We start from the raw sequence: 26209 nt of genomic DNA, 5'->3' as shown, positions 1-26209 counted from the left end.
TCTGTAAACGTGATTTCTCACACCCTAAAAAAAGATGCAATAATCACTGTCGATATTGCGTCCGCGTTTTCTCCGCGCGGAAACACGATTTTACCGTCAATACATTTCAGCAACGAGTTAGCGAGTCGATGTACTCTCCATCTCGGAATCATTTAACGTAACGAGCCAACCCCGGACTGCCGGAGGGATAATATGCATCGACACGCGTGTGTTCTCTTACACGCGCACGTGTACACACATAAAGAGAGGGATAGAGAGACAGAGAGCGAGAGAGAGAGAACGCAAGTTTAATATCTTCGTGTACCAAAGCGTACTAACGCGCCGCGCGAGATGCCGGTGGAGGCAGGAAGTAAGGAGGGCCAAGATTATTGCTTCAATATTGCCCGATGTCAGGCATCGTAGTTATGTCTACGCCCTCTCCACGCTAAGCCACCCTTCCTGTCCACGATCTTGCCTAGACGGCGACGGCAGAACGCCGTCCTAATGCCGCGTGTACACGTGCACGTATGCTGGAGGTAGTTGCACGTGCGCAACCCTCGGCGATGTTGCGCCGTTATTAAGCCATCTCTTACCAGTTATATCCCCGTAAGCTCCGCCGGTCTCCCAGATGCCTCCGGCATAGCTTGGCATGCGAATCGAAGGTTGCTGTTTACGATTGAAAGATCGAACCGACGGATATGGATGTTGAGGTCATCTACGGGAATTGACTCGGCTGGAAAACCCAAAAATGGTACGAGCAATTGGAAATTAGACACATATGATGAACATCGCGCATTTTTTATAACATTACTTATGTATATGTCTAGATTGTGTAAATTGACGGAAAATGCAAATGTATAATGGTAGTTGGTAGTTTTTCTTCTCTAATCGCGAGAAATTCTCTGTTCGAGAATTTATTGTTTCAAGCGGAAGTTTAAGCGCGCATGCGAGGGTGTCTGTAATTATTAGAGAGACAAATAACGCGGCCTAGTTTACAAGCAAACAATAATGCATCGGCCGTACATATATAGGAGCTGCAGTCGTCGAGATAAAGCTTCAACTTCATGGAAGCAGCTTTGCTCTTGAAATATTGTCTACGAAGAGAAACAAGAGAGAGAGAGAGAGAGAGAGTCCCGCATACCGAAAGAATTACGTATGCATGTCTCGTGAATTTCTGGATCACAACAGAATTCCTTTATTCAAAAAACAAATATAGTGCTGTACGTCTTGTGTGGTGAAACAAACAGTGGTGCGTTTGTGAAATTGGAATGCATCTACTATGTTAACATCTGCGACGGGAAGTTCCAAAACGTTTAACCTTTTTAAAAGTAAGAATGCGCAAACAGATTCAATAAATATACTCATGAGAATGACATATGAATGTCTAAAATCCCTAAAGAAATAAAGAATTGTTAGACTCTTACCACCGCTTTTATAAATATTATATATAATATATATCGGAAATCCTGTATATATGCGGAATATTAAATTATATAAGTATTAATTATATAAATTTACGTAAATTATATTGTAAATTATGTAAGTATTAATTACCTAAATTTTTTATATAAGTATTTTAAAAGATATAGATTAATTATTTATTAAACGATTATATAATGTGTCACAGAAATTATCCTTATTTCATTTATTTCATCTGATTATCTTACTGCACATTTTCAATCTAAATTATATTTAGATCATCGAAAAATCGAACGCTAAAGCATATTCGGATGAGATATATTTATCTCTAAGTATTGCCCAAATATTTGACCTGCGCATTTATGCGTACACATATACGGAATATTAAATTATGCAAGCATTTCAAAATAATCGATCGCACCGGCTAATAATTATAATAATTACACGGAATGATTGCAATTCACATGATATTACGCATGATATAATAATACAACAATACATATATATAAACGAAGCCCTTATTTGCTCGTTCGAGGCTCACTATGCGACTGATTACTGACAACAAAGGCTGTGGAATGTATCACATAGACTATGTATATTCTACTAACACATATAAAATATTTCAACAAAGAATTAGCAATAACAATTCAGCTTTGATATCGTCTCGCGCGCTATTGTTTACATATGCCGCGGCTTTGTTTATTATTCGCACGTCAAATAGAAAAATAGTGATGCGACACTCCGTCGATTTTTCAATTATCGATATACATATGTATATATATAATTCGGATCGAGAACGCGCGGTAAAACTTCGAATTGCTGGATCTAAATAAAAGTAAGGATAAACTCTGTGATACATTAATCGTCCTACTAATTAATTTCTATATTTTAAAATACTTGTATAATTTAAATAATATTTTGTGTATAAAGGGTCTCTCATATTATTGCATATATATATATATATATATATATATATATATCCAATTTCACAATAATCTTACATTATATTCATTATAATAAAATAAAAAATTTTGCAATTAAAAGATACTTAATAATAAATCGTAGCAATTATGATTAGTTTTCTTTAGCATAGTTTTCTTTCAACACTTTCGATGTATTAGAAAAGTCCAGAATAGATTACGATTCACAATTAGATCATGTGGCTTCTTTTTTCCAGAAAAAAATCTCTAAATTAAATATCTAAATATGTAAATTATTCAATAATTTTTTTCGCAAATCCCAATTGACGCGCCGAGATATTAGTAGAGAGAATCATGTTAGACTGATCGACATTCGGCATGGAATTGTGTTGATTTAACAATCAAAGTGGAGAGAAGAAGAAAGAGAGACTGCGAGGTCAAGTGCGAGAAGGGAGAGAATATGCTTAACATACGCCACCAGTAATTACAACGGATACAACGGAATCATTTGTTTGCGTATTGTTGCAGCAAAGCATTGTTGCATAGTGAAACGTTCCACTACCAGTATTCATCATGCACACAGAGGTGCACATCCCTCTGTTCTCCCTTTAGCTACATATATAGTTCTGCAGATTCAAATGCATTGTGCAATCTCTCGATTCGGTCTACCGATACATCTACATACACACACATACATACATGCATGCTCATCAATACACATGAGTTGTGTGCGATATATGAATGCCGAAAAATGTTGCATCTTTCAATCTTACGCTGAATCGATTACTAGATTGCGTACGCAACGACAAATGAAGTGGTAAAGCCGATCGATTTGTAAGTAAGTATGTCTTGTTCTCTATAGATACGAGATAAAAAGAGACAACGAGATGCATATGCCAGATACCATCCGTATCTAGCATGAATTACTTATTGCTCACACAGATGTTAGATCTCCTTTTTGTTACGAGAATGCCATGTACTTAATGATATGTATTTTTAAATAAAACAAAATTACAATTCTTCTACACTTCAAAAATTTATCGTTTAAAAAAAATTGTCAAGTATATTTTAAAACACACAGAGACTGTGTGAGGATACAGGTTATTTATATGTCAATTCTTTCTTAAAATAAATGGATGAAAATGTACACTAAAGCAGCGACAAGATTTTAGTGAATATTTCACTGATAAATCCATAAAAATAGATTTTACCCCTCCGTTTTATGTTTTATTAATGACAGTGAGATTTTATTATTTGCAATGCTATAAAAAAATCAAAGTAATACAGAAATAAATACTTTTCAAGGATAATTATACCGCAACAATCTCGCGCTATTTATATTTATCAACATTTGCTTCGAACAATTCGCTCTGTATTAAAAATATATTGTATTTATTTCTCGAAGAAAAAAAAGCATCGACAAAACGCTGAATGTATTTTTACTATTGTAATAATATTGATGAGCAGATGCACATTTATTTAAGCATATACCAGCTATTCGTGCTGATATTAATTCCCACTACTACAGTATTGCGGTTCCATTGCCGCTAATAACGCCGCTTGCAGCCAGTCTCACTCGTTATTTTTCTGTCAAATGCGAATTCCAACAAGGCATATTAATTATCGAAGATGCTACCGCAGGCAAAGCAATTTTCCCCTCCGGCACGAGTCCGACGTTGGTACTGCCAGAAACGCGAGTATACGTATTGGCTGCGGACTATATCGGCTGCACGTCGAATATCCGATATCATCCAATATTTCATAATGGATATCCAATATTTACGATAGTGGACAGACGCCTGCGGATTTGCGATGCAAAAAGCGATAGAAGTGTTAGAGAGAAAAGCCAGATAGAAATGCAAAGGGACTCAGAAAGAGAGGCAGAGAGTAAGCAGTCTGTATATATATATATATGCAAGTGTATATGTGGTCTCTGTGCATAAGCAAGAGAGAATAGAATAGATGAATAATATGAATAAAGAAAGAGGTGGAGTCAAGAATGAAAAAAATTCGGACTGATCTCTAGCAAAATTTTCGATCACGGCGTGATGCGTTCGTTTACAAAGCTCGACTCTCAGCTACGGTGTGCGTAATTGAAATCTGCGGCAATTAATCGAATTCACGAATGTCCGACATCATTGGAATTATACACATTGCGCTTCCGATTTTAGAAATACATACGTTCTATCCTCACGCACATAGTTACATAATCACAAATATTTGATACATTCGATCAATTAACGATCAACCAGAGATAGAGTGGAGATGACTAAATACTCGAATACGCGTCCAATGAGCATATTATACAAACGCATGTCAGCTACTACCGATGTACTAGAATGAACAGGTTAATGCCATCTAATAATTTAAACGTAGACCTAAGGAAATCTATCGTTTCATTAAAATTCTGTTAAATAATAATTAATCTGATAAGTGAATAGTACATATATATATATATATATATATATATATATATATATAATAAGCTAGATATATGGATATAATTAGAAGAGAGAATATAGAGAATGTATGGCATGATGTGAAAATTATATTACCCTTTGAGCAACGTGATATCAGCTGTAGAAGCTGCGAGTGAATAAAGCAGATGTATCATAATCTAATACACAACAATATTGCATACTGGCAATATGACTCACATTCTAAAGCAAAATGCATATGATTTAAAAGAGAAGCTATATAAATATGTATATACGTAAGATAAATAGAATAAAAAAAAACCATTTTCTGAAATGAATTAATTAAGTCAATTACAGTATATCGTATGTTATTCTCTATCTCTCGAGCTCATTTTCAGAAAAATTTCATATAAAAATTCTCGTGAGAAATATCATTTAATCGCAAAATATACTAAATAAATTATATATTATTCTTATTACAACATTGCAATACAAGTTGATGCACTTTGTCTGGAGGTTGTTTGAAAATGACGTTTCTATAATCCCAGGAGAAAGCTCCGAGATAGATGGTATTTTACGCAAACCTCCATAGAATTCGAGACGAATGAAGGGCAGAGAGCACCCCTTTCTCTAGTACCTTGGCACAAGCAGGTTTGTGTAACCTCAAGTAAGGTCCAGTGCAAGCTCTTCTCCCCTTTATCATGAAATTACGAAATTCTGCTTGCAACCGGAGCCACCCATTGTGTGAGAGGTATTTAATATTATGAACGGGACCATTTCGCGCCCCATCTTGTTACAAAATGTACAGAATATAAATCTCTCGTTCTCTCTCCTCTCTGTCTCTTTCTTATTTCTCAACATTTTTTAAAAATATGAAGCTATTCTAAATTGCAATATTTTACGTAGCACATTATAATATCCTGTGATGTCTCTGCATAAAATATTTGTAATTTAAATAAAATAAAAATAAAAAATATAGATAATAAAAATTGCTAAAAAATTAATTTGTATAATTCTGCTAGCTCTACAATTATAGAACTCTAGACCATAATAATCAAATTGATGGAATAATGTATTGTACAAATTGCATTGCAAGAGATTCTAATTAATAGAGATATTATATAGATCAGAGCAATCGAGAAGAGGGAAGGAAGGGGTAATAATATTTGCGTTGTACGTGCACAAATATTCGATGTTTATATTATTTGCATTCATATTAGTATCATGCGATAGCAGATATGATACTGCGACCTTTAAATTTAACGATAGAATAAACTTGGAGTTGACACATTAGCAGCCTAGTATTGTATTATGTTACGCTATTGGTCAATTTATCACAGATAAAAGCAATATGTACATTATTTCCTACATACACTAATCCAGAATACTTGATTGCTATTATAGGCAAACGATAAATTTGTTATTAATTTTCACTGACGTAACAAGATTATTATTACCAATCACTTTCTTTTGATTCTTTGTTTTAGATACGATTTAAAAAATGAAAACTTTTCTTCCCTTTAAAAGATAGAAACTTCAATCAATTTTTAGATGAGGAAAACTCTTATATATGACTCTAGAGCACACATTAATCTTTCTGAGAACTATAGCTGTGATTCGGCAATAATCATTCAGTGGAATTTTTCTTCCGATGCAAGACCTTTGCGACGATAACAAACTGATTAATAATAGTGGATCCGACACAGCTTCGATTAACGTTTGGAAAGGGAGGTTATAGAAGACAAGATCCTTGCAAAAGCCCTTGCCTTTTAAAAGAGCCGACGATCCTCGAACATTTGTTAAGCGTCTCGGCGACGAACGCTTTAAAAACCATGCCATTTATAATGTTACGACAAAGAAAGCGTCTTTGAGTCGAAAAGAGAACGTCCTGTAAGAAAGACATTCAAGACGTTCGGCGATTAATCCAAAAGGCCCACGTGGGACGAGAAAAGAGGACGATGAAGTAGCTCTTCTCTCGGTTGTCTTTTCATTTTTGTCTCACTTCTTGAATTTTTTATTTCCCCCAATGTTCGTCTCCGTAACATAAGTATAAATCAAAAAGTTGAAAAAAAAACCGAACGTATACCTGACAAAACAAAACATTGAAAATTGATACAATTGTAATTGCTTGAATTAATTCGGCGATTAAATAGCTCTTCTCTCAGTTGTCTTTTCATTTTTATCTCACTTCTTGAATTTTTTATTTCCCCCAATGTTCGTCTCCGTAATATAAGTATAAATCATCAAAAAGTTAAAAAAAAACCGAACGCGTATACCTGACAGAAAAAAACATTGAAAATTGATACGATCGTAATTGCTTGAATTAATTCGGATGAAGTAGCTCTTCTCTCGGTTGTCTTTTCATTTTTATCTCGCTTCTTGAATTTTTTATTTCCCCCAATGTTCGTCTCCGTAACATAAGTATAAATCATCAAAAAGTTAAAAAAAAACCGAACGCGTATACCTGACAGAAAAAAACATTGAAAATTGATACAATCGTAATTGCTTGAATTAATTCGGCGATGAAGTAGCTCTTCTCTCGGTTGTCTTTTCATTTTTATCTCGCTTCTTGAATTTTTTATTTCCCCCAATATTCGTCTCCGTAACATAAGTATAAATCATCAAAAAGTTAAAAAAAAAAAAAAACGAACGTATACCTGATGAAAAAAAAAAAATATATTGTAAATTAATATGATCGTAATTTCTTGAATAAATTCAACGTGTAATAAAAATGACTTATCGATAATTTGTTCCGAACAAATATCTTTGCTGCCGCCGCTATCAAAATGTTAGCGCGCGCAGTCGTCGTAACTCGAATTACATCCTGGCAAACGTAATAGCGCCGCGGGACGGAGGATTTTCGACAATTCCGGGGCAATTATCGGAAACGGTTTCCGCAGCTTCCTGAACAGCAGCTCTAGATTCATTTCCTGTCCTCACCTGCTTTGAAATCAGCGGCCCCATCCCATCATCCGGGAGTCCCGCGCATCACGAACCGGGAAAGTTTCCCGCGAGTGGTGGTGGGAACAATGTTACCGGATGCAGATGAGTCTCATTTCCCACCTACTCTCTCAGGTCGTCGTCTCCCGGCCTGCCTGGCTGATCTCTCGTCGTCGATCGGGGGTGCTCAACGACGGCTCTCTCTCTCACTTTTCAGCTCTCATCCCCATCTATCCCGTTCTACGCCATCGTCGCCTTTCCCTTCTATTTGCTCCCTTCGTATCTTCTTGTACCTACCAGCACATTACGGGATTCTTTATCGTCCTGCGGTGTCGGACGTAAGGGTTTATCGGTCAAATACTTGGATCGGTTTAGGTAGAATGGGAAAAGGCGGTTCCGCATAGTCGAACGCCTGGTAGTCTCTTTGTTCATCAGCATCATCTCCCGTTGCGAGTCGCTTCATCGCGGAGATTTACGAGAGAAACTTTATATTCGTCACACGATCGCCGACGCGTGGCTACTACTTTCAGCTACATTCGAACACTTGAACGAAGTTATTATCGCTCGTTCTCTTCTTGCGCGAAGAACTTAGAGACTCTTGAAATATCGTATCTTTTTTCTTATTGACTCTTAAAAGGCGCCCTTGAACTTTGCGAAGCGAAATAAAACCAGTTGCGTGTATACTTGATAAATATCTAAGCGTGACTATATTATAAATATTTATGTTAAATGTATATAATATATCATAAATATCAAGATCATTAATTTATTGGCGCTATAAAGTTTCCCATATATTTTAGAAAATATGATAGGAAGAAAATAGAAAAAAAGATATAAATTTTGATCGCACAAAGTAATATAATCTAACGGAATTTTATGATAAGTACTTCCAACAACGCGCTCGGTATGCAATTTTGCACTCGTGCGGAATGTTAACTTTTATAATTTTTCACATATCCCCCCCGGTGATAATGGAATCTCATTTGCTAATGCATACAGAATTTAATTCACCATCTCGCATGCTCACACGTCTTATGATTAATCGTATCAAAGTAATTCGTTATAAAATGTGATTGCAATATCCATTTCGTGAAATCCTAAAACTCTCGAGGACGGCAGTGCACGTTTCTGTGTATAAAATATGGCGGTTGCACCGTTTGCTGAATTTCAGGCACACTTCTTGGAGCAATCCTTTTAACGTCGCGGCGAAAGATTAAGATTCAGCAAAAGTCAGCATTTAATAACTTAGGTAAGCAAAATGGTAAATTTATTACGTTAAATAAACAACAAATAAGTCCTTCTACGCTTTTGAATCGTCATATAATATACCGGAAATCAACTTTTTTCTTATGCAAGCGAAGTATAAAAGTATTATAATAAATGAAGGCAAAAAATTTGCGTTAAACGTTTGTAAAACAATCAATGTCAATGATTTTATATTCGTTATGCGAAAGTGGAGAGAAAACTTCAATATATGGAGTATATTGCAGATATCAGCAGTCTTCTGAACTTTTTACGATGACACTTGTTAACGTCACGCACTATCATATCGACTACGTGTCTACTGTGTCAAGATGATTCTCACACTTGCCTCTCTTCAAATCGACAAATGGAAAATTGGTTTCGTTTTCAGAATGATAACAGAAACTTTGCAATCTTTTCGAGAATGTAGTAAAACGTAAAAAAAAATCTATATACTCGTATAAAAGTAATATAGAAATAGAATTATTCTTATCGCTTTAATACATTACTATATTTAATGAATTAATATAAAAACGCATCGATGTTTGCATAATATTCTTAGTAAGACATTTATCAAGTATTCAATAAGACCGTCACGTAAAAAAATTCCCCATATACATCAAATATCGCTGCATAGTAGTCGTCATTTACTTGTATATCGTCAATAAGCTACGAGAAATTGCTCTTATATACAAGATGGGAAATTCTCGTAGTCCGTCACAAGGTGTTAAATCGCAATCTAACGTTATTCAAGCAACATCTACCTATCACTAGGTGCTCGCTCATGCTTCTGTCGTGTTATCGCTCGCCCCATAATTCATGGAAATACGGCAACGTAACTTAAGTGACTCCTCGCACAATAGAGATAGGCTGTTAGATAGATGGGGGAGGGTAGAGAGGGAGGGAGGGAGAAATTGGCGGACATACGTCGATCGTAAAATCGTTGATTCGATTTATGTAGGCCGTATTTATACTCGATATGACCGTTCGATATCGCGTTACGGCCCGGCGGCTGTCGACTGACGGAGCACGATGAACCAAAATCGATCCTATCTGGGAGGAACCAGCGAGCAGGCAACGAGTTTGCCGGTAGTTCCGGCTTGTCCGTTCGTAACTACCGCGCCGACACGGCCAACGGGGTGATCCAACTTCTCTCGGATGCAGACCCGGAGGCGGTAGTCGGGTTATAAGTAATAGCTAAATTAACATCTTAGTGTATCCCCGGAGCGTCATCTGCTATCTACGGACCGTTAGTGCTCCGTAGGAGAGTCATAAGACATATCTAAGCGCATCGTTGCACAAGCAAACAGCGTCCGGCCGCGGGGCTCGCGTTAATAAAAGCGCCGCGAAAATGCATCCTTCCGCGCGATGCAAGTATTTTTACGCCGTTTCTATGCTATACTAAACTATACTTCAAGCTATCCGTGCGATAATGCCCGGTCGTATTAAGCATGGTATGTAACACGCCTAAAATTCCGCGCTTGTAAAAATTTCACGATACCCATTAGTGCATTTGTGCAAATTGCGAGATATAAATTGCAACGCTGCACTTAACATCATTTTAAAATTTTAAATACTGAGAATAGAGAATAATATATATATATATATATATATATATACACGTGTATATATGATATTGTATATAATATGATGTAAAATATAAATTTGTCTTGCTTGTATTTTTTTTATACGAGAGAACGTCAACGTAAGCGCGCTGTCTGAGTTTTCAGAATTACGACTATGAGCCATGCACAGTGCATATACGAGCACGTAGCTGCAGTTGACAAGCATTTTCGAATGCGAGATGTACAAAGAATAGATGGTTGTTGAAAAAGTAGGTTATGATATTTCATCACGCCAACGTATAAACGTGAAATAATATATAATAACGCCATTATGATTGTGTCTTATTTTACAAAAATTATAATTAATGTTTATTTATGCATTCTTAATTAATAATTAACATTTATATATACTCTTTTATATGTGTAGATATGTAATAAATGTAATTTCTCTATTTCTATTAATAATAAAAAAGTATTCTCTCTAATTTTTCATTTTTATCCTCTTGTAACAAATCTTCTTTGGATTTTTTATTGAATAATCATATATTCAAAATTCTATTTTCAAATAAGAATTAACACTATATAAGATTTTATATAAAATTTATAATCTATTTTTTTCAACATTTAAACAATATTTTTCAAGATATTCGCGAGCAATTATCGTGATTTATTAACGTGGAATGTTCTAGATAGTGTCGACTCTATTAAGTTATTTCACTTTATTCCTTTATTACTTTTCCTGTGACTACCTTCCTTGAAACGCCTCAATCAACTTAGTAAACTCACTGTAGCGTTCCTTGATCGAATTAGAACGTCGTTAACGCGGGATTACAGATCGATCTCAGGTTTGATGTCGCTTAGTTTATGGCAAGTTTCCAGACACTAACAGGAAATTGCTTTTACTGATTATCGACGATTGCATTAAGAGAGTGTTGCAGTCTTTGTGAATATTATGTATAACGACTAATAAAATTAACAGATTAATTAAAAGTTGCAATAAACAACATGTGTGCGTGAATAAACTCGTTATTAATAAAGAACCGAACGAAAAAAGAATTGAGGGAAAGTTGTATGTATAGAAGTCCATTATTTTTATGCGCCAGTCTTGTGCAAAATATTTTCCAATAGATTAAATCGACGAATATTCGCCGAAAATTGTGCGAATTCTCCAGTAATTTCTCTGGAATTTTTTAAGGGGGTGAGAAGTTATTTGCGTTGACGATTTCGCAATGATTAATTAAACGGAGACAATAGGGCACCACCTCGCTTAGGTATGAATCGGCAGACCGTTATTCATCGAGGCGCCTAAATTAATTTAATAATTCTGCGATTTAATACTACCTCGTTGCTCTCTCTCTCTCTCTCTCTCTCTCTCTCTCTCTCTCTCTCTCTCTCTCTCTCTCTCTCTCTTCCTCCGCCCCTTTTCCATTTTCTATCACATTCAAACGTCCCTTTGTATTATTACTATATATATAAGGGAACTTATTATGCATCGCGCTATTATCAATAAAGGCGCATCCGCCTAATTCGCATCTGATTAAACGACGAAAAGCTAATTAACTGTAAAAATAAATAATTCGAGAGCATCTTCATTCAGATCAATTTTACTATAAATCACCTTACACTTTAACCAATTATATTTTCCATTACTCGCTAAATTTGCCTCTCTCGACAGTGATTTATTATTCTAACAATGTTCTGCAATAATTATTAAATCACCTGTCATTTGCAAAACGTCGTTTGTAGAAAAGGTTGTTCAATTAAATTAACATGCGTTGGAGAAAAGTACGATAAAATTGCGTAACTTATTGTACAGAATTGTATTGTACTGTAACGTGTGCACGTGTGCTGTAACGTGAAGCATTCAATCGGAATCGCGTCAAAATGCATCGAAAAATAGCAAATAGCTCAGTAGATAATAGTTCTATATACACATATACTGCATTCACATATACGCGTTGTACCTCTCGGCGTACGCTCTTTCATTACACGTGCACTCATTTTCTTCTTTCGCTTTTATGGTGCAAATAACGGTGCCACGTATCACGCCCTAGTAGAAAACCGAGACTAAAAGAGTCCACACAATATTTTATTTTGTGTCAGCGAATAATTGGCAAAGTCATGTGTGAAGTATCACATGGCGGGTCTAATTCAGCGAGTTGCCTTGCTCATAACTAAAATATGTATACTATTCCTGGTAGAAACCGCTGATACAAGCAGTAATAACAAAAAATTCACTTTGTGGAAGCAGAGTACTTGTCGACCTCGACGACAAATTGTCGAAATTACAATTTCTTTTGCCGTATATTTCAAGAGAGGGAGAGAGAAATCGTGTCGTAAATATAACTTCCACACATTGAATTTGTGTGAATCACGAATTTGCGCTTTCACGAATAAAAGGACGGCGCTTAAATGGCCAGCAACGGAAACTGACGAACAGTAAATCATTTTAACATCCGATAATAGAGAATAATGCAGAATGCATATAATACATATTGCAATCCCGCTGCATGGGTTTGCGAGCATAAAAGAAAAATGCTAATCGCGCGGCTTACCGATATGTGCTTGCACATAAATTTCTACTTGCGGTAAGAGCTTTCTATGCTCGACCAGATACCTTTCTCAGTTCCCAATGGGGCATAAATTATTTTCCTAATTACTGCCAAGCCGTGGATCGCGTGTTGTGGATAATCCCGGGAACTCTTCACCGCTCTTCCGCTAGTGATTAAGTTTGGTTTCTAGCTCAACATCCTCATTTTAAGAAGTTTTCGAATACGCAATGTACATCGGCGGTGATTATTGAAATTAACTTGGAACTGATAGAAGTTATCTTGATGTCATGTACGATAATATATTTTTTTTTTCCCCTAAAATTATAATTCCTACAATATACGAAATGGAGGGAAAGGAAAAACATTGCTCATTTTTTGTCTCTCATTCTTGTTTAGTATGTTAAATTAACTTAAAAGCCTTCCTCAGATTCAATTTCAGGCTTTATGTCCAAAAGGTGGCACGATGGCGCTAAAGGTTAATCTTCCTATTCCTGTGAGAGCTGTATGCATGTGCAAATTTTCATTTCGCTTCTATAATAATATAAGTAAAGTACAACGCTACAAAGAGGAAATAAATGACGTCGAGAATTGGTCATGAAATTGCTATTCCAATGCAATCTCCAAAAGAGACAATACCCTAATAATCCCTTTCACGAAAACTATTTGAAATTCATAAGCGAAATAAAGTCTCGGGTTATATAAAGTTATCTATTACATGGCAAAGAAATCTAATGTCTTCAACCTGATGTCAAGTACCTCCAATTACTTCGTGAGATATCTCGCAAGTTATAACAACGGCGCTACTATATCTAGCGTACACTCTAGAACCACTTAAATATTGAAATGTGACACGTATTAAATTTCGCTCCGATAGACCTTACTCCCGCAAGTTGAAAAGTTGTACTTGTAACTGCAATTTTACAAACCATATAAACGGCGAATAAAATTATAGTATGGAGAAAAGTACGTTAAGAAATTTTCTACTTGTCACCGTTCACTATTATGCACCGAGGTTAAGTCTTGCGAACCGCGACCACACGTTATTTGCTGAAAAACCCATCGTGACATATCAGTGCACACAAAGGGCAATGCACCTGCGATGTGAAACGTGAACGTCCACCGACTTATCGATCCCGCCTTCCGTGTAAGACCCTCGGACGTTTAATAAAATACGAAGGGAGAGTTCGCGCGAGCGATGCACTTTTACGCTACCGGTCGGCTGCATCATCGAGTGCATCCGTGTGGGACGCGACGCGACGCGACGCGCCAACATCGATCATTACGTAAAAACTCGAGGGGCACCCGAGGGGCTTCGGCCGAGGAAAGATATTCAGAATCTGCGCGATTTCAGCTGGTAAGAGTGCGTCGAACACGGCGCGAAGCGAAATTTACACGTGCGTGGAATATAATGAAATTGTATAGAAATATTTTGCAAAATTTTCGCGGAATTGATCAAGTGATAACAATTTAATATATTGTGATTTATATAATTATAGCAATAATGATTACATTATCATTAAGCACATTAATGATCTGCAATATGTTGTAATTATAATTGCGACAGAATAATCACTTTCAGATTTAACCAATATAAAATAAATACAATATGTAACGATTAAGCTCGAAGCTTAATTTATTTAGTTGTGATATAATGCTATATCCAACTGCTATATATATATATATATATATAAAATTTTATTAATATTGATCTATAATATGATATGATATGATATATATATATGCGTTACAGCATACCTATTGCTGTTTTTATCGCAACATATAAGAAAGATTGTAAGTGCATGTGATTTCACTGTAAATGCAAGCTACTTTGACAGAGTAACTCCATGTACTCAAGCGCAGGAAACAACTCGCGTTCTAGTTTGTCCTCGGCTAACCGGAGACAGAATATCCCAGAAGCATGACAGGAAAGTGACTATGTAGGGCGAATCAAACAACTGGGTCAAGTCGCGGCTTCCGCTATCGTTAACGTCATATCAAAGTACGGCACGACTAACGTAAATGACATTACTATAAGGACGTTACATCACATTGATCGTAACTTTTCGAATTCGCGAACGATGTCAATCGCGTTTTAACAAATCATCGACCGATTTAAGATCTTCATGAAAATTATCGCGACAGCATAAACGACGCGAGTATGTCATAAATAATATTTTTCCTTCCGCGAGGATTGTCCTTGGACCGGGAGGAGCCAAGTAGATTGTCGCTGGATTAAATTGTACGAATTACGTGATGCCCTATAGAGAGAGAGAGAGAGCAAAGAGCTCCGGGGGAAGAGCAGCAGGGGATGAAGAGGTGGATTGAAAAAAAAGGGTTAGAGGGCGGACAGTAAAGCGGTCGTAGTTACGGCCGGAAATTGGCGAAACTTTGCGAAAGGTAAATTAGCGGTAGTAATAAAAAGCGGCTTGGTTCTCGCCGAATTTTCTCGTCCCTTTTTCCCAGGACAGGCTTTATTGCGCGGACCTCCAACCTCGTTCCTCCGCAATGCACGACGATGGGAAAGAGCTCGGCAGGCGGTCGGATAAAATTATGAGAGCGAGTTTCGCGAAAACGTGAGCAAGAACTTCGCCTCTTTTCGGCTCTCTCTTTCTCTCTCGCTCTCTCAATATTCAACTGGCAAAACAACGATAGGACCAAAAACAATTTAGTTAATGCCCCCTATTCGCCCGTTCTCCAAATAGCGTCGATAAGACGGCCAGATATCTCTAGCTCAATCCCCTTCTACTGTCACATCGAAAAAGAGATCATCTTCTCGTAATCTCGCTGGATTTACATTTAGAGAGCGTTTAGGCATAGGTTCAGACGGATACGAAGTATCCGACGATTCCTGCCAACGATTCTACCCGTATGCTTAAAGCTTTTGAAATATATGTATCTATACAAAAAAAAAGAGAGAACTTTATCAAGTCTGGAACTATAGTTTTGTGAATCTTAGGAGGAATATGAGATAAGTTATTTCAGTATTTTTAGTAAAAATTATATATATTTTTGTATGGCGAGAAAGAGAGAAAACGATCCAAACAAAATGCAGTTCTTTAAAAAAAATCGCAGTTTCGAGTTTTTTTTTTTTTCACCTAAAGATGTTTAAAAATGTATAATTAAAATAGAGTTATCCTACTGTGTGAAACAACTAGTATACACATTGAATGCATTCAAATTTCGTAAAATCACGGCAAAATTGATCGGCACTCAGACAAAAGAGAAAATTTTAACTCATACATCTGTTTATATAAATATACACACGTTAAACATTACAATTTGACAAATTTTGCACCAAACAAAATTCCAATTAGAACATATTCAATGTATTCGATGTATTTCCGATTAAAACGGGTTAAACTCATTTAATTCCAATAACCAATTTGCAATAATTATCGCTGCAGAAGAGCTGGTGCGTATTTGAAACGCAACACCATGTATTCTCTTTCGTTTGAAATCAGTTCAGAGGTCAACTGCGAGTTAGATTTAATCGCCATTCAATTCTTGTAATCAAATTATCGCTAAACCCCATCTCACAAGTGAACACTTAATTAAATTGAATTCAATTTCGGCTGTCATCAGTGTCCGCATGTTCCGTCTGGCTATGCGCGAACAGTTATAAAGTGATGATGATTCGTATCTTGTAATAAATATATGTATTCGAAAAACGTATTTACGGACGGGCGGGAAAAAAATAAACGGTTCGTGTTAATTAAAAGCGAATTGACTCGTCGAACCAAAAATTTTCGTGCAGTCTCGTTACCTCGGCGAAGGCCGTCTCACATTTTTTCCCATTTCTATTCGCGAACACGTAACGATTTATATATATTATAACCGTATCGCGCGGAATTCGCAGCGAATATCCATTCGTCGCGGAAGGAGAAAAGTCTCCTGCGGAATATCGGTTACCTTCGGCGCGATCTCTCCGTTCGATCACAAAAAAAAATTTGCAACAAACAAAAAAAATAATAAAGAGAAAACTAAAATCTCAATTTAGTTGGGCGCCAGGTGCGGCAGCCGCACCGTCTCTCAATTAATAAATTCGCGGGACGCTAAGTCTTAATTTCCTCGGACCTCTTGTCCTAGCCCTTTCGCGGGCGTCAATCACGGGAGAGAGAGAGATCGCGACGGCAACTTTCCCGCTCGGCTAGCCTCTGTGCGGGTAAGGGTTCGGGTGCGTGGCGGCAAGAAATCACCCTAGGAATTAAAGTTAGTAAAACATATATTTAACTTTGGTTCACAAGACACATGAGTATATAATATAAAGAAATAAGCGGCGTGCACAGACGCACGATTGAGAGTTCGGTGGGGCACTACGCCCGGTGGTTCGCCGTGCCGAGTTATGAATAATCTTTAACAAATTCGCGGCAACAAAGTAGGGTCCCCAATAACGAAAAGACGATTAATTAAATCGGCGACGCGCCACCGGGTATATGGCTCCACGCCGCGGGCGCGTGATCCGCGCGGTATGCGCGACAACAAAGGGGCCGGCGTAAGGGCGCACCGCGTGCGCCGTACATAAATTCCACACACACAAAATCAAACGTAATCACGCCTTTTCGTTTAAGCCTTTACAACCTCAATACTTTACAACATTAATACTTTACATTATCAATACTTTAATGAGCCTGAAAGCGTTTATGAGCTCTTTGATTTTCGCTTCGAACAATAATCGGCAACGCGTAAATCGCGGTAATTTTCGCGCGACAATGTTACGCGCGAAGACTGTCCACGCGGGAGAGAGAATATGCGGAAACGCGAGAGAGTGGATGGGTCGTAATTTCTCCCAATAGGGTCTCGTTACGTTACTAACGCGACTCGACAATAAACGAATCTCTCGCAAATTTTACAACGGCCGGCAACTAAGTCCAGCGTAATCTATTAACGATAAATGATTCGGAACCCATCCACCCTACTACCTTAATTCGGCGACAGCAGGATGACCACGTCGTCTCACCAGTCCTATGACGCTCCTTGGCGTCCTCTCCTCTCTCGCTCTCTCTGAGTTGCGCTTCAGCTCGGGACTTCTGCTCTCCTCGGGCGCTCGCTAGACAGTGCCGAACCGGGGGCCCTCAGGAAGACACGTCGGTGACCCAATTACTTAGATAGGCCACTCGCGGCGCTATCAGGTCGGCCGCGCGCGCGGCCTCGGTGATCCTTGCGGCCGCGCGCGTAATTATCCTTACCCGCGGAGTCCTGATCCGCGGGTTGCCCTTCGTAGGCGGTCGTCGCGGCAGCGCACGGCAGGGCCGCTCCTTGCTCTCCTTCGGGATTCCGGAAGTCCCGGGGGCGGCAGCTCTCCTGCCGGCGCTCCGTATGCGGGGACTCGGGTGCTTGTTGCACCCGAGTGGCCATCCCCTGTTCGCCCCTGGAAGGTACAAATTTTTAGGCAGTGGCACCTACTCCGTTGTCGGATATTTGGTGAAGAAATTTTTAACTCTTGGGCTTACCGGGCATGTCCCTGACGAAGGGGGTCCCCGTCGTCCTGCTTCCTATGCCTTCCCTCTTTCTCCTCCAGGTTTTCTCTATCGGCTGAGACTCGTCGCACATCCTGTCTGCCGCCGAAATAATCCTAACTCTCAACAAACAACAAAAAAATATATGGAAACGCGTAGCAGCGGGTTCGCGTCCGATCCCGCGCTTTTCGCACGCACGCTCTCTCTCTCTCTCTCACTGTCTCGGGAGAGCAGAGGTCCCGTGCCCTCCCCCGATCGGGCCATTCAGCCCTTGTGACGGACAATTTCAATTTGTCACGTCACAACTCCCCCTTTCCAGAGAAGGACCGGGGGGAAGGTTCCGACCAGGAACCGACGCCGTCATCCATTCGCCTACTACTTACGTACTGTGTACCTTGAAACGATACTAGGGCGATGACTCGACAGCGGCTGATTTCTCTCTCCTCCGCATCGACGGCTTTACTCTATTAATAGCGGTTCATTGGTGGAGCGAACGGTCTCGCTCCAATGTTCACGTGGCACATGCAAAATTCGCAGAAGGGACGGAAAAGAAAGGTCACTCAGCGTAGTACGATTAGGTGGGCCGGAGGCCTCTCTCCTTGTTTATTAACTATATCTACACAAAAGAAAAACCTCAGCGGCCACCAATCGACAACAACAAAAAAAAACTAGTAAGGGCTAGAAGGAAAAGATCCTTTTCCTACTAGGGTTCCGACAACTATCTAGAAGCGAGGAAGGTGATAGGGTTTGAGGTCTTTTGCATGTACCTTTGAAACGATTCTACCCTCTACATCGGTGAGCTCATAAACGACAGGCGATAATATTTTGCTAACTCGAAACGGTCCATGAAACTTTGGCACTAACTTGGCGGCAAAATTTTTCGACGCGGCTGACAGTACGTGCTGTCTCTTGAGTACCATATCGTCGATTTTGTACGCGACATCGCGGTGTCTCAGATTGTAATACTGTGACTGCTTTTTGATAGGCTTGTTCGAGATTCTCGGAAACCCAGTCGCGCAAAGGCGCAATAGCCTTCATACAATCTGACCACTCAGCTGGGTCTCTACGTTGTATGTCGACAACTTCATTATATCTTGCGCGTATAGTTTTCGGAGGCCATAATTCTCGTCCGAGGTTCAAAAACGCGGGCGAGGTACCAATCGAGGAGTGATGAGCGGTATTGTACGCAAAACGAAACTTTCCCAAGTGCTCATCCCACTCTCGGTGATCCTGCTCGATAAACGCGACTATCATCGTCTTCACGATACGATTCACGCGTTCCGTCGGATTCGCTTGGGGATGATACGGGGGAGTGTTAGTAATTGTGATTCCGTAATCCTTTGCGAAAGCTACTAGGGTATGGTTGACGAATTCTGTCCCGTTGTCGGTCAACAGAAACTTCGGCGTACCCCATCGCGACACGACTTCGTCTAACGCCTCGACGATTTTCTTACCGTTAGCTGCCCTTAGCGCGAAACACTCGATCCATTTTATAAATAAATCCTGGATAACGAGGGCGTATGTGAAACCGGACTTACTTCGAGGGAACGGTCCCATTACGTCGGCAGCTACTACGGTCCAGGGAGCGTCGACAACGCGGTGGCCCATTAAACCCGCAGGGCTGGCCTGTTCTACCTTAGTTCGTTGACAAACCTCGCACCGTTTCACATAGTCCGTGATATCTCTAAACATGTTCGGCCAGTAATAACGAACGGCTAATCGGTGGTAGGTTTTCTCAACCCCGAGGTGCCCGGATCGCGGTTCGTCGTGTGCCTCTCTCAACGCGTCTCTCCGCAACTCTCTAGGCAACACGAGTTTCCACCTATCCAGATCCTCGACGATCTCCGACACGACCGGCTTCGGTCGACAGAAATATAGTTGTCCGTCCACTATTCTCCAATCGGTAAACGGACGCGCTTTCGTGGCGACTTCCGTAAGACGCTTTTTATACCAGGCATCGTTCGTGTTCGCGTTTTCTTCGACATCTACAACGGCGACAATGGGAATCTCGGTGTCACCCTCGAACATTCGCGACAACGCATCAGGCACGTGATGTAGCGCGCTTTTCCTGTGTATGATCTCGTAATCGTACTTCAAAAGCTCTAACGCCCATCTCGCGAGTCGACCTGTTGGGTTCTTTAAGTTGTGAAGCCATCGCAGACTGCTATGATCGGTGATCACCGTGAATTTATAGCCCTCTAAGTACAGTCTAAACTTCTTTATCGCCCAGATAACGGCTAAGCATTCCTGCTCCGTCACGGTGTATCTCTTTTCCGGATCGGCTAAGGCTCTACTCGCGAAAGCGATTACGTGTTCTTCCTCGTTAATAGTTTGCGTAAGCACGGCACCTATTCCGACCGAGCTAGCGTCCGTCTGAAGGACGAACGGAATACTGAAATCGGGTCGCGACAACGTGGGCGCGGCAACGAGATACGATCGAATTTCCTCAAACGCGTGGACCTGTTCGTTGGTCCATTTCCACGGCTGATCTTTCTTTAACAGGCGCGTTAGCGGTTCGCTCCGCGTCGCGAATTGAGGAATAAACCTCCGATACCAGGACGACATACCCAGAAATCGTCGGAGTTGTTTTAAATTCGTAGGGGCCGGGTACTCGAGAATCGGCTGTGCCTTCTCCGGATCTACTGATAATCCCTCCTTGCTCACAATGAAACCGAGATACTTAACTTGTGCGCGGCAAAATTCGCACTTCTCGGGATTGATCGTTAATCCGGCAGCGAGGATCTTTTGCAACACGCGATCCAGCCATTCTAAATGCTCTTTGAAAGTTGGCGTCACGATCACAATATCATCTAAATACGCAAAAGCATGCGGTTCCATCTCCGGTCCTATCAGTCGATCAAGTAACCGTTGAAATGTCGCGGGCGCTCCCGTCAAGCCGTACGGCATCCGCGTAAACTGATACAGGCCTTTCCCCGGAACGCTAAAGGCGGTAATTTCGCGGCTTTCATTCGCGAGGGGCACTTGAAAGTAAGCTTGGCTCAGGTCGATCGTCGAGATGTAACGCGCCGAACGCAGTTTGTCCAGTATGCCGTTCATATTCGGCAGCGGGTAGGCGTCCTTTTTCGACACGTCGTTTACCTTCCGGAAATCCAAACAAAAGCGATACTTTCCGTTGGGCTTTTTGATCATCACGATCGGATTTGACCATTCGCTATGCGAGAGTTCGATTATCCCGGCGCGCAGCATTTTATCTACCTCGGCGTGAATTGCTTCCTGTACCTTCGGAGATACGAAGTAGCAGCGCTGCCGGATCGGCTTATTTTGTCCGACATCTATCGTATGCTCGGTAAGCGAAGTGACACCGGGATTCTCAACAGGGTCCGGCAACCGCTCTTTAAGAAATCTACCTAATCTTTCGGTTTCCGACGGGGTCAGTTCCGAGAGTCCACAGCACGTTTGCGCAGATCCCTTATTATTTAGAAAGGGGTACCTGCACGTTGATTCGTCGGCGAAATACCATTCCGCGGCAGCAAAGTCTACTATTACCTTAAACGCGCGCAAAAAATCGACTCCTAATATACACGGGACGGCTAGGCTCGGCAACAAACACGTGGAGACGTCGCGGCTTCGACCTGCTACTTGAAGCGTAATCTCTGCTTCTTCGCGTACCTCCGCTAGCTGTCCGTTCGCGGTTCGAATCTGCGTACGATGATCGCGGTTAATCGGCGATCTCAACCGGCGAATAATTTTTATGCCCGCGGCTCCGAGGATGGTTCTATTTGACCCCGAGTCGATCAGAGCGCGTAAGGTTTCGCCCCCCAGCGAGATCTCGCAGTACGGGAGCTGCGACAGCGTTCGAGCGTCGTCGCCGAGTGAGCTGGACGACAAGCTAGAGGCCTCGCTCGTGGCTTCCGCGCGGGCCTTTTCTAAGTATTCCGGGATCACCGGGGCCCGCCCTAGTGATTCCCGCTTTCGTTTCCCGCACATGCCGGGCACGTTCGGACGGTAACGTTTGTTTTCCCGCAACGATAGCAATATACGCGGCGCGGCTCAGCGCATTCGCGTGCGATATGGCCGGCCTTGTCGCAGTTCCAGCATTTGCCGGATGATTTCGCAGAATTCGCGTGACTCGAGGACGCGACGTTACTCGTGGAGGCGGCAGCCTCACTATTCTGTCGTGCGGAATTAGATTGCGCCTTCGTCGCGCGAGCGGCCTCTTTTCGCGCGCGTCTCTCGGCACGCTTCTTTCCTGGGAGGTTATCCGTCAATCCGATAGCCGCGACCGCGGGAGTTTTCTTAGAACTCTTCGGCGGTGCCCGATACGCGAGATCCGGGAATATCATCTGTTCCGGCGGCGGAGGCGCACGATATCGACTAGCGGCTTCGTACCCCTGCTCCACTCGCGTAGCCTGACTCTCCAGTGAAGCAAAATCGTAAAAGTCGCGGCGCTGAACTACGATTTGCAACCGCGGCAACATATTCCGGTGAGCCTGATTAAGCTGTTCTTCCAGACTCCACGGCGGACTCAGTCTCTCAAACATCGCGCGAATACAAGTAAGAAAATCGGCAATCGACTCGTATTCCCCCTGCGTGCGTCTCTGTATGTCTTCGCGTAACGCGAACTGAAAGTCCGGACTACCGAACCGCGCACGCCACGACGTTTCAAATTCCTTCCAAGTCCGCCACCGTCCGCGCTCGTTCCGATACCAATATAAAGCCGTGCCGTTCAAAAAGAAAGGGATACACTTGAATACGTCGGCATCGGTGGCCGTGAATAGGGCGCGACCCTCCTCGATACGCAATAGGAAGGCTTCCGCGTCGCAACCTCGAGCGCCGGAGAATTTAAGGTTCCACCGACGCATCATCTGATATACGTCGGTCGCGGAATCGGTACGACGCGCGGGCGCACGAATTTCCGGTTCGCGTCTCGGCAGCTGTAGTAACGGAGGCTGCAAGAGATGCTCCGCGAAATCCATTCCCGGGGTCCGAACTCGATCGTCCTTGATGATCGTTCCGGTACTCGATTCGCCCGATGCGCGATCATCCCCGCTATCCTCGCCTTCCGTTTCCGGAGTCGGCGGCGGCCTCCACCCTAATTGCTCGCAGCGAACGGCTTTGGTCAGCCGCGCACGCAAGACGGGTAATATTCCTTCCGTTTTCAATCCGCGGCATTCTAATTCTTCGCGCAATTGTTCTAACGATAATTCGTGGAGTCGCGCGACTCGTTGTTCGGCGTCGGAATCCATTTCAAGGATCGTTGTTCGTTCGGCCGTGGACGCGCTAATTGCCGGTCCTCGCGAATCAATCTACCGAGGCGTCGTATTATCGGACCGAAGACCGATCAGAGAACATACCCAACAAAAAATTATTTTCCGCCAAACAAGGGAAGAGAAAAAAAAAACTTTTCCGAGAACGGACACTCCAGCTAATACCCTGAAATAAATATTTGCTTCACGGCTGTGAACTTCAGAACGTAAACATTCGGCGGCAATAATAAACGGATTAGTCGTCGAGAAGCGATGAGCACGGCGGAGGACAATAGGGCCACGTCAATATAACGCGTGGTGTCACGACCTATCGAGAAAATAACAAGTATACACAACAGCGTCACGCTATGATATGCTAACGCGAGCGAATTCTCGAACAGCCTATGAGTCGCGATCGGATTCTTTCTCTTAATGAGGTTTAATTCCCTAGCCCCAATCAGTGCTGTAATTTCATGGATCGTTTCCGCACAATACAACGTGTCAATCGTAAACACTATATAATAGCAATTATCGCTGAAAGAAACGGATTATCGCACATTATAAGAAACACATTTTATGATAATAAAGCATTTATAAATAATGAGCACATCTTATATATGTTCGGCAGCAGACACCTCTCTCTTTATTTCATATGCTTCTATTTAATTTTATATAAATGGTAGATATTTATTCGATCCGTACTTGATTACTTGATAAAAGATTATTATGATCTCAAAAGTTTATATTAATGGAAACTTCTTTGCTGTTACAAGGGGAGCAGCAACAGGATGGGAAAAAAAAAATTTTAACCCTAAGAGACGACAACTGATTGAACTCTCTCTTGGAAATACAAGAAAAGAGAGAGAGAGAAAGAAAAAAAAATATATAATTTTAAAGTTATCAATAATAATTTTTCATCATACGCTAATAAATTTTGTAAATAAGTTATAAAATTTTTCATTGAGAGAGTGTGCGCCGGATTACAATTTCAAACATACAAGAAAAATTTTCAATTGATACATAATTCCGTCAAGTACATGTTCAGCCGAAGAAGAAAAAAAAATGTTTGTTCTCGTAATGTTAGTTTTCCCCCAATAGTTCCCGATAAGTAAAGGGAGAAAGCGAGAGAGAAAAAAAAACTTCTCTCCTTCAAATTAGCTCGTCGCGACAGATATCTTCAATTTTCCACGAAAGTTATTTTTTTCGCGAAAAGAAAAAAAAGAAAAATTTTGTTCTCAGTCTTACGTGATGTCGTTAACGTCAACGCAAAAAAAAATTAATTTTTCGATACTTATTTTACTCATAATAATTTTACAGAACTTTATCTTCCCAAAAATCTCCCAACAAAATTTTCCAACATTTATTAATTTTTGACGAGCCAATTTCCTATCTCCCCTTAATTACACACAAAAAAAAAAGAAAACTTTAATCCTCTGGTGAATTTCAGTTTCTTCGCCACGCACCGGGTCTTCAGGCCTCGACGTTGGGCGCCAATTTATAACCGTATCGCGCGGAATTCGCAGCGAATATCCATTCGTCGCGGAAGGAGAAAAGTCTCCTGCGGAATATCGGTTACCTTCGGCGCGATCTCTCCGTTCGATCACAAGAAAAAAATTTGCAACAAACAAAAAAAAATAATAAAGAGAAAACTAAAATCTCAATTTAGTTGGGCGCCAGGTGCGGCAGCCGCACCGTCTCTCAATTAATAAATTCGCGGGACGCTAAGTCTTAATTTCCTCGGACCTCTTGTCCTAGCCCTTTCGCGGGCGTCAATCACGGGTGAGAGAGAGATCGCGACGGCAACTTTCCCGCTCGGCTAGCCTCTGTGCGGGTAAGGGTTCGGGTGCGTGGCGGCAAGAAATCACCCTAGGAATTAAAGTTAGTAAAACATATATTTAACTTTGGTTCACAAGACACATGAGTATATAATATAAAGAAATAAGCGGCGTGCACAGACGCACGATTGAGAGTTCGGTGGGGCACTACGCCCGGTGGTTCGCCGTGCCGAGTTATGAATAATCCTTAACAAATTCGCGGCAACAAAGTAGGGTCCCCAATAACGAAAAGACGATTAATTAAATCGGCGACGCGCCACCGGGTATATGGCTCCACGCCGCGGGCGCGTGATCCGCGCGGTATGCGCGACAACAAAGGGGCCGGCGTAAGGGCGCACCGCGTGCGCCGTACATAAATTCCACACACAAAATCAAACGTAATCACGCCTTTTCGTTTAAGCCTTTACAACCTCAATACTTTACAACATTAATACTTTACATTATCAATACTTTAATGAGCCTGAAAGCGTTTATGAGCTCTTTGATTTTCGCTTCGAACAATAATCGGCAACGCGTAAATCGCGGTAATTTTCGCGCGACAATGTTACGCGCGAAGACTGTCCACGCGGGAGAGAGAATACGCGGAAACGCGAAGAGAGTGGATGGGTCATAGTTTCTCCCAATAGGAGTCTCGTTACGTTACTAACGCTGACTCGACGATAAACGAATCTCTCGTA

The 26209-nt window shown here is 41.0% G+C and overlaps 1 protein-coding gene and 1 long non-coding RNA gene across 3 annotated transcripts in view; one reads left to right on the top strand and one right to left on the bottom strand.

The window, feature by feature from the left end:
• Positions 1-26209, top strand: part of sfl (N-deacetylase and N-sulfotransferase sfl) — a 263272-nt gene that overhangs the window by 81637 nt on the left and 155426 nt on the right. The gene's annotated exons all lie outside the window — the stretch shown is intronic.
• Positions 1-26209, bottom strand: part of LOC114936982 (uncharacterized) — a 136987-nt gene that overhangs the window by 61488 nt on the left and 49290 nt on the right. Inside the window, exon 4 of one of the 2 annotated variants that reach the window (XR_014924632.1) lies at positions 573-712. The exons of the other annotated variant lie outside the window; for it this stretch is intronic. This is a non-coding gene — a long non-coding RNA (uncharacterized LOC114936982). The remainder of the gene's footprint in view (positions 1-572; positions 713-26209) is intronic. 2 annotated transcript variants of the gene reach the window in all.

This window comes from Nylanderia fulva, unplaced genomic scaffold (genome assembly GCF_048542155.1).
Source record: "Nylanderia fulva isolate GAGA-0341 unplaced genomic scaffold, ASM4854215v1 Scaffold10, whole genome shotgun sequence".
Classification (NCBI taxonomy): Eukaryota; Metazoa; Arthropoda; class Insecta; order Hymenoptera; family Formicidae; genus Nylanderia; species Nylanderia fulva.
Note: the sequence above shows the minus strand (reverse complement) of the source record. Positions and strands in the feature narration are given on the sequence as shown.